The sequence below is a fragment of the Triticum aestivum genome, chromosome 1A (genome assembly GCF_018294505.1).
Source record: "Triticum aestivum cultivar Chinese Spring chromosome 1A, IWGSC CS RefSeq v2.1, whole genome shotgun sequence".
NCBI classification, from domain to species: domain Eukaryota; kingdom Viridiplantae; phylum Streptophyta; class Magnoliopsida; order Poales; family Poaceae; genus Triticum; species Triticum aestivum.
The window spans coordinates 530,893,898-530,903,122 of NC_057794.1; positions in this window are offsets into that span (position 1 = coordinate 530,893,898).

The following is a 9,225-nucleotide window of genomic DNA, read 5'->3' on the forward strand; positions in this document are numbered from 1 at the left end:
GATGCATAGCAACGAGAGGGGAAGAGTGTTGTCCACATACCCTCGTAGACCGTAAGCGGAAGCGTTATGACAACGCGGTTGATGTAGTCGTACGTCTTCATGATCCGACCGACCCTAGTACTGAAAGTACGGCACCTCCGCGATCTGCACACGTTCGGCTCGGTGACGTCCCAAAAACTCTCGATCCAGCTGAGTGTCGAGGGAGAGCTTCGTCAGCACGAGGCGTGATGCTGGTGATGATGAAGCTACCGGCGCAGGGCTTCGCCTAAGCACTACGACGATATGACCGAGGTGGATTATGGTGGAGGGGGGCACCGCACATGGCTAAGAGATCAATGATCAACTTGTATGTCCTAGGGTGCCCCCTGCCCCGTATATAAAGGAGCAAGGGGGGAGGCCGGCCGGCCCTTGTGACGCGCCTGGAGAGGAGGAGTAGGACTCCCCTTTCCTAATCCTACTAGGAGGGGGAAGGAAGGAGGAGAAGGGAGAAGGAAAGGGGGCGTCGCCCCCCCCCCCCTTCCCTAGTCCAATTCAGACTAGAGGGGGAGCGCACGCGGCCCTACCTTGGCCGGCCCTCTCTCTCTCCACTAAGGCCCATGTGGCCCATTAGTTCCCCGGGGGGGTCCAGTAACCCTCCGACACTCCGTTTTTCTCCGAAATCACCCGAAACACTTCCGGTGTCCGAATATAGCCGTCCAATATATCAATCTTTATGTCTCGACCATTTTGAGACTCCTCGACATGTCCATGATCATATCCGGGACTTCAAACTACCTTCAGTGCATCAAAACACATAAACTCATAATATCAATCGTCACCGAATGTTAAGCGTGTGGAACCTACGGGTTCGAGAACTATGTAGACATGACCGAGACATGTCTCCGGTAAATAACCAATAGCGGAACCTGGATGTTCATATTGGCTCCTACATATTCTATGAAGATCTTTATCGGTCAAACCGCATAACAATATACGTTGTTCCCTTTGTCATCGGTATGTTACTTGCCCGAGATTCGATCGTCGATATATCAATACCTAGTTCAATCTCGTTACTGGCAAGTCTCTTTACTCGTCTGTAATGCTACATCCCGTAACTAACTCATTAGTTACATTGCTTGCAATGCTTATAGTGATGTGCATTGCCGAGAGGGCCCAGAGATACCTCTCCGATACTTGGAGTGAAAAATCCTAATCTCGATCTATGCCAACTCAACAAACACCACCGGAGACACCTGTAGAGCATCTTTATAGTCACCCAGTTACTTTGTGACGTTTGATAGCACACTAAGTGTTCCTCCGGTATCCGGGAGTTGCATGATCTCATAGTCATAGGAACAGGTATAAGTTATGGAGAAAGCAATAGCAACAAACTAAACGATCATCGTGCTAAGCTAATGGATGGGTCAAGTCAATCACACCATTCTCTAATGATGTGGTCTCGTTAATCAAATGACAACTCATGTCTATGGTTAGGAAACATAACCATCATTGATTCAACGAGCTAGTCTAGTAGAGGCATACTAGTGGCATTCTGTTTGTCTATGTATTCACACATGTACTAAGTTTCCGGTTTAATACAATTCTAGCATGAATAATAAACATTTATCATGATATAAGGAAATATAAATAACAACTTTATTATTGCCTCTAGGGCATATTTCCTTCATGTTCATGCTCAACACATGCACTAAAAAAATTATTCAGGTTCATCACTAATCCTGATGGTAATCGAAGAGCGAGCGTGCCGACGGTGATCACATCAACCTTGGAACCATTTCCCACGCACATCGTCACTTCGTCCTTTGCCAGTCTCCGTCTATTCCGTAATTCTTGCTTTGAGTTGCAAATGTGAGCAACCGAACTGGTATCAAATACCCAGGCACTACAACGAGAGTTGGTAAGGTACACATCAATAACATGTGTAACATATACACCTTTGTTGGCGTTGGCCCCCTTCTTGTCGGCCAAATACTTGGGGCAGTTCCGCTTCCAGTGGCCAGTTCCCTTGCAATAGAAGCGCTCAATCTCCGGCTTGGGTCCAGCCTTGGGTTTCTTCACGGGAGGAGCAACTGCTTTGCCACCTTTCTTGAAGTTTCCCTTCTTTCCCTTGCCTTTCTTGAAACGTGTGGTTTTATTCACCATCAACACTTGATGCTCGTTCTGGATGTCGAACTCAATGACTTTTAACATCGTGAACAGCTCAGAGACTAACTTGTTCATCCCTTGCATGTTATAGCTCAACACAAAGCCCTTGTAGCTAGGCGGTAGTGATTGAAGAACTCTGTCAGTGACAGCCTCTAGCGGGAGCTCAAGTCCTAACTCAGCCAAACGGTTGTAGTCCCCAGACATTCTGACTATGTGCTCACAGGCAGACCTGTTCTCCTCCATCTTGCAGGCATAGAACTTATCGGAGGTCTCATACCTCTTGATCCAGACATTCTTCTCAAAGATAAACTTCAACTCCTGGAACATCTCATATGCTCCATGACGTTCAAAACGCCTTTGAAGTCCCGGCTCTAAGTCATACAACATGGCGCACTAAACTATTGAGTAGTCATTGATATGTCTCCAACGCATCTATAATTTTTTATTGTTCCATGCTATTATATTATCAATCATGGATGTTTTATATGCATGTATATGCTATTTTATATGATTTTTGGGACTAACCTATTAACCTAGAGCCCAGTGCCAGTTTCTGTTTTTTCCTTGTTTTTCAGTTTTACAGAAAAGGAATACCAAACGGAGTCCAATTGAAGTGCCAATTTTTGATGATTTTTTATGGACCAAAAGAAGCCCCCAGAGTAAAATAGTTGGGCCAGAAGAGTCCTGAGCCGTCCACGAGATAGGAGGGTGAGCCCAGGGGGTAGGGCGCTCCCTCCACCCTCGTGGATGACTCGGAGACCCCCTGGTGTGAGACCGATGCCAAAAATTCCTATAAATAGAGAAACCTCCAGAAAGTAACCTAGATCGACAGTTCCGCCGCCGCAAGCCTCTGTAGCCACCGAAAACCAATATAGACCCGTTCTGGCACCCTGCCGGAGGGGGGAATCCCTCTCCGGTGGCCATCTTCATTATCCCGGCGCTCTCCATGACGAGGTGGGAGTAGTTCACCCTGGGGGTGAGGGTATGTACCAGTAACTATGTGTTTGATCTCTCTCTCTCTCGTGTTCTTGATTCGGCACGATCTTGATGTATCGCGAGCTTTGCTATTATAGTTGGATCTTATGATGTTTATCCCCCTCTACTCTCTTGTAATGGATTGAGTTTTCCCTTTGAATTTATCTTATCTAATTGAGTCTTTAAGGATTTGAGAACACTTGATGTATGTCTTGCATGTGCTTATCTGTGGTGACAATGGGATATTCATGTGATCCACTTGATGTATGTTTTGGTGAGCAACTTGCGAGTTCCGTGACCTCGTGAACTTATGCATAGGGGTTGGCACACATTTTCTTCTTAACTCTCCATAAGAGATACTCCAATGTTGGTTGAATAAATGAATCTGAGATTGTGTGATGCATATCATATAATCATACCCACAGATACTCGAGGTGACATTGGAGTATCTAGGTGACATTAGGGTTTTGGTTGATTTGTGTCTTAAGGTGTTATTCTAGTATGAACTCTAGGATAGATTGAACGGAAAGAATGGCTTCGTGTTATTTTACTACGGACTCTTGTATAGATCAATCAGAAAGGATAAATTTGAGGTGGTTTCGTACCCTACAATAATCTCTTCATTTGTTCTCCTCTATTAGTGACTTTGGAGTGACTCTTTGTTGCATGTTGAGGGATTGTTATATGATCCAATTATGTTATTATTGTTGAGAGAACTTGCACTAGTGAAAGTATGAACCCTAGGCCTTGTTTCAACGCATTGCAATACCATTTGTGCTCACTTTTATCATTTGTTACCTTGCTGTTTTTATATTTTCAGATTACAAAAACCTATATCTATCATCCATATTGCACTTGTATCACCATCTCTTTTCCGAACTAGTGTACCTATACAATTTACCATTGTATTGGGTGTGTTGGGGACACAAGAGACTCTTTGTTATTTGGTTGCAGGGTTGCTCGAGAGAGACCATCTTCATCCTACGCCTCCCACGGATTGATAAACCTTAGGTCATCCACTTGAGGGAAATTTGCTACTGTCCTACAAACCTCTACACTTGGAGGCCCAACAACGTCTACAAGAAGAAGGTTGTGTAGTAGACATCAAGCTCTTTTCTGGCGCCGTTGCCAGGGAGGTTAGCGCTTGAAGGTATATCTTTAGATCTTGCAACTGAATCTTTTAGTTTCTTGTTTTATCACTAGTTTAGTCTATAAAAGAAAACAAAAAAATGGAATTGAGGGTACCTCATATGCTTCATCTTTTTAATGTCTTTCATGAAAATGAGGATTCTGATATGTGCCAAAGTGTTAGAAGAAGAATGTATTAAAATGTTTGGCACTAAATCTTTGGATGATGAGCATGATTGCAATGTTGTTAGTATGAATTCTTTGAATATCCATGATGCTAATGATATGCAAAGCCACAAGCTTGTGGATGCTATGTTTGATGAAAATGATATTTTTTGTCCCCCAAGTTTTGATGAGCAAATTTATTTTGATGATAGCATGCCTCCTATTTATGATGATTATATTGATGAAAGTGGGTTTGGAAGAGTGTCAACTTAAGGAAGTAACAATCCCACTATTTTGGAGGGTGTTGAATCTTATTGTGATAATTATGAAAGTGGGTCAGGAGAGGTCATGACTTTATTTAATGTTAATCCCACTATTTTGGAAGAGTGTCAACTTTGCATACATGTCGATCGTGTTAAGAATATGTTTTATGATAGCTATATTGTTGAATTTGCTTATGATCCTACATGTAATTATTATGAGGGAGTAACATATGCTGGTAGGAATTGCAATAATATCAAGTTTCCTCTCTATGTGTTGAAAATCTTGAAGTTATCCTTGTTTTACCCTCCTATGCAAGTTGATTCTTGTCCCCACAAGTTGTTTGCTCACAAAATCCCTATGCATAGGAATTGGGTTAGACTTAAATGTGTTTGTCATATTCTTCATGATGCTCTCTTTATTTTTCAATTTTTATCTTTTATGTGAGCATGATTGAAATCATCATGCCTAGCTAGGGGCGTTAAATGATAGCGCTTGTTGGGAGGCAACCCAATTTTATTTTTGTTTCTTGCTTTTTGTTCCTGTTTAGTAATAAATAAATCATCTATCCTCTGTTATGATTGTGTTTTTTATGTTTTGATTAGTGTTTGTGCCAAGTAAAGCCTTTAGGATCTTCTTGGGTGATTGTTATTTGATCTTGCTGTAAAAAACAGAAAGTATGCTCTCACGAGAATATTTTTTATTTTTACCAGAGAGCGATAAAATACCAATTCCAATTGCAGTAGATTAATAAACAAATTTCCTAGGATATACTAATTTCTCAGGATTTTTGGAGTTACAGAAGTATTCGAAATCTACAGATTACTACAAACTGTTATGTTTTTGACAGATTCTGTTTTCTATGTGTTGTTTGCTTATTTTGATGAATCTATGTGTTGTATCAGAGGGTATGAACCATAGAGAAGTTGGAATACAGTAGATATTACACAAATATAAATAAATAATTGGTTCATTACAGTACCTTGAAGTGGTGGTTTGTTTTCTTATACTAACGGAGCTCATGAGATTTTCTGTTGAGTTTTGTGTTGTGAAGTTTTCAAGTTTTGGGTAAAGATTTGATGGATTTTGGAATAAGGAGTGACAAGAGCCTAAGCTTGGGGATTCCCAAGGCACCCCAAGGTAAAATTCAAGGACAACCAAAAGCCTAAGCTTGGGGATGCCCCGGAAGGCATCCCCTCTTTCGTCTTCATTCATCGGTAACTTTACTTGAGGCTATATTTTTATTCACCACATGAGATGTGTTTTGCTTGGAGTGTCATTTTATTTTATTTTGTTTTGCTTGCTGTTTGAATAATATACCAAGATCTGAAATTCTTAAATATTAGAGAGTCTTCACATAGTTGCATAATTATTCGACTACTCATTGATCTTCACTTATATCTTTCGGAGTAGTTTGTCATTTGCTCTAGTGCTTCACTTATATCCTTTTAGAGCACGGCGGTGGTTTTATTTTGAAGAAATAGATGAACTCTCATGCTTCACTTATATTATTTTGAGAGTCTTTAGAACAGCATGGTAATTTTCTTAGGTTATAAAATTAGTCCTACTATGATGGGCATCCATGCTGGGCATAATAAAAACTTTCATATAAAGTGCATTGAATACCATGAGAAATTTGATGCTTGATGATTGTTTTGAGACATGAGGATGGTGATATTAGAGTCATGCTAGTTAAGTAGTTGTGAATTTGAGAGATACTTGTGTTGAGGTTTGCAAGTCCCGTAGCATGCACGTATGGTAATCATTCTGTGACAAATTTGAAGCATGAGGTGTTTCTTTGATTGTCTTCCTTGTGAGTGGCGGTCGGGGACGAGCGATGGTCTTTTCCTGCCAATCTACCCCCCCCCCCTAGGAGCATGCGCGTAATGCTTGGTTTTTGATGACTTGTAGATTTTTGCAATAAGTATGTGAGTTCTTTATGACTAATGTTGAGTCCATGGATTATACACACTCTCACCTTTCCATCATTTCTAGCCTCTTCGGTACCGTGCATTGCCCTTTCTCACCTCGAGAGTTGGTACAAACTTCACCGGTGCATCCAAAACCCATGATATGATACGCTCTATCACACATAAGCCTCTTTATATCTTCCTCAAAACAGCCACCATACCTACCTATTATGACATTTCCATAGCCATTCCGAGATATATTGACATGCAACTTTCCACCGTTTCATTTATTATGACACGCTTCATCATTGTCATATTTCCTTGCATGATCATGTAGTTGACATCGTATTTGTGGCAAAGCCACCATGCATAATTTATCATACATGTCACTCTTGATTCATTGCCCTTCCCGGTACACCGCCGGAGGCATTCATATAGAGTCATATTTTGTTCTAGTATCGAGTTGTAATCATTCAGTTGTAAATAAATAGAAGTGTGATGATCATCATTCATAGAGCATTGTCCCAAATAAAAAAAGAGAAAGGCCAAATAAAAAAAGGACCAAAAAGGAAAAGGAAAAAAGAGAAATAAAAAGGGGCAATGCTACTATCCTTTTACCACACTTGTGCTTCAAAGTAGCACCATGATCTTTATGATAGAGAGTCTCTCATTTTGTCACTTTCATATACTAGTGGGAATTTTTCATTATAGATCTTGGTTTGTATATTCCAAATATGGGCTTCCTCAAATGCCCTAGGTCTTCGTGAGCAAGCAAGTTGGATGCACACCCACTTAGTTTTTTTTTGTTGAGCTTTCATACATTTATAGATCTAGTGCAATCATTGCATGGAAATCCCTACTCCCCGCATTGACATCAATTGATGGGCACCTCCATAGCCCGTTGATTAGCCACGTCAATGTGAGACTTTCTCCTTTTTTGTCTTCTTCACACAACCTCCATCATCATATTCTATACCACCCATAGTGCTATGTCCATGGCTCGCACTCATGTATTGCGTGAAAGTTGAAAAAGTTTGAGAATACTAAAGTATGAAACAATTGCTTGGTTTGTCATCGGGGTTGTGCATGATAGGAGCATTTTGTGTGATGAAAATGAAGCATGGCCAAACTATATGATTTTGTAGGGATGAGCTTTCTTTGGCTATGTTATTTTGAGAAGTCATAATTGCTTGGTTAGTATGCTTGAAGTATTATTGTTTTTATGTCAATATTAAACTTTTGTCTTGAATATTATGGATCTGAATATTCTTGCCACAATAAAGTAAATTACATTTATAAATATGTTAGGTAGCATTCCACATCAAAAATTCTATTTTTATCATTTACCTACTCGAGGACGAGCAGGAATTAAGGTTGGGGATGCTTGATACGTCTCCAATGTATCAATAATTTTTTATTGTTCCATGCTATTATATTATCAATTGTGGATGTTTTATATGCATTTATATGCTATTTTATATGATTTTTGGGGACTAACCTATTAACATAGAGCCCAGTGCCAGTTTCTGTTTTTCCTTGTTTTTGAGTTTTACACAAAAGGAATACCAAACGGAGTCCAATTGATGTGCCAATTTTTGATGATTTTTTATGGACCAAAAGAAGCCCCCGGAGTAAAATAGTTGGGCTAGAAGAGTCCCGAGCCATCCACAAGATTGGAGGGCGAGCCCAGGGGGTAGGGCGCGCCCTCCACCCTCGTGGATGACTCGGGGACCCCCCTGGCGTGAGACCGACGCCAAAAATTCATATAAATACAGAAACCTCCAGAAAATAACCTAGATCGGGAGTTCTGCCGCCGCAAGCCTCCGTAGCCACCGAAAACCAATCTAGACCCGTTCCGGCACCTTGTCGGAGGGGGGGAATCCTTCTCTGGTGGCCATCTTCATCATCCTGGCACTCTCCATGACGAGGAGGGAGTAGTTCACCCTCGGGGCTAAGGGTATGTACCAGTAGCTATGTGTTTGATCTCTCTCTCTCTCTCTCGTGTTCTTGATTCCACACGATCTTGATGTATCATGAGCTTTGCTATTATAGTTGGATCTTATGATGCTTCTCCCCCTCTACTCTCTTGTAATGGATTGAGTTTTCCCTTTGAATTTATCTTATCCGATTGAGTCTTTAAGGATTTGAGAACACTTGATGTATGTCTTGCATGTGCTTATCTGTGGTGACAATGGGATATTCACGTGATCCACTTGATGTATGTTTTGGTGATCAACTTGCGAGTTCCCTGACCTCGTGAACTTATGCATAGAGGTTGGCACACATTTTCGTCTTGACTCTCCGGTAGAACTTTGGGGCACTCTTTGAAGTTCTTTGTGTTGGTTGAATAGATGAATTTGAGATTGTGTGATGCATATCGTATAATCATACCCACGGATACTCGAGGTGACATTGGAGTATCTAGGTGACATTAGGGTTTTGGTTGATTTGTGTCTTAAGGTGTTATTCTAGTATGAACTCTAGGATAGATTGAACGGAAGGAATAGCTTCATGTTATTTTACTACGGACTCTTGAATAGATCGATCAGAAAGGATAAATTTGAGGTGGTTTCGTACCCTACAATAATCTCTTCATTTTTTCTCCTCTATTAGTGACTTTGAAGTGACTCTTTGTTGCATG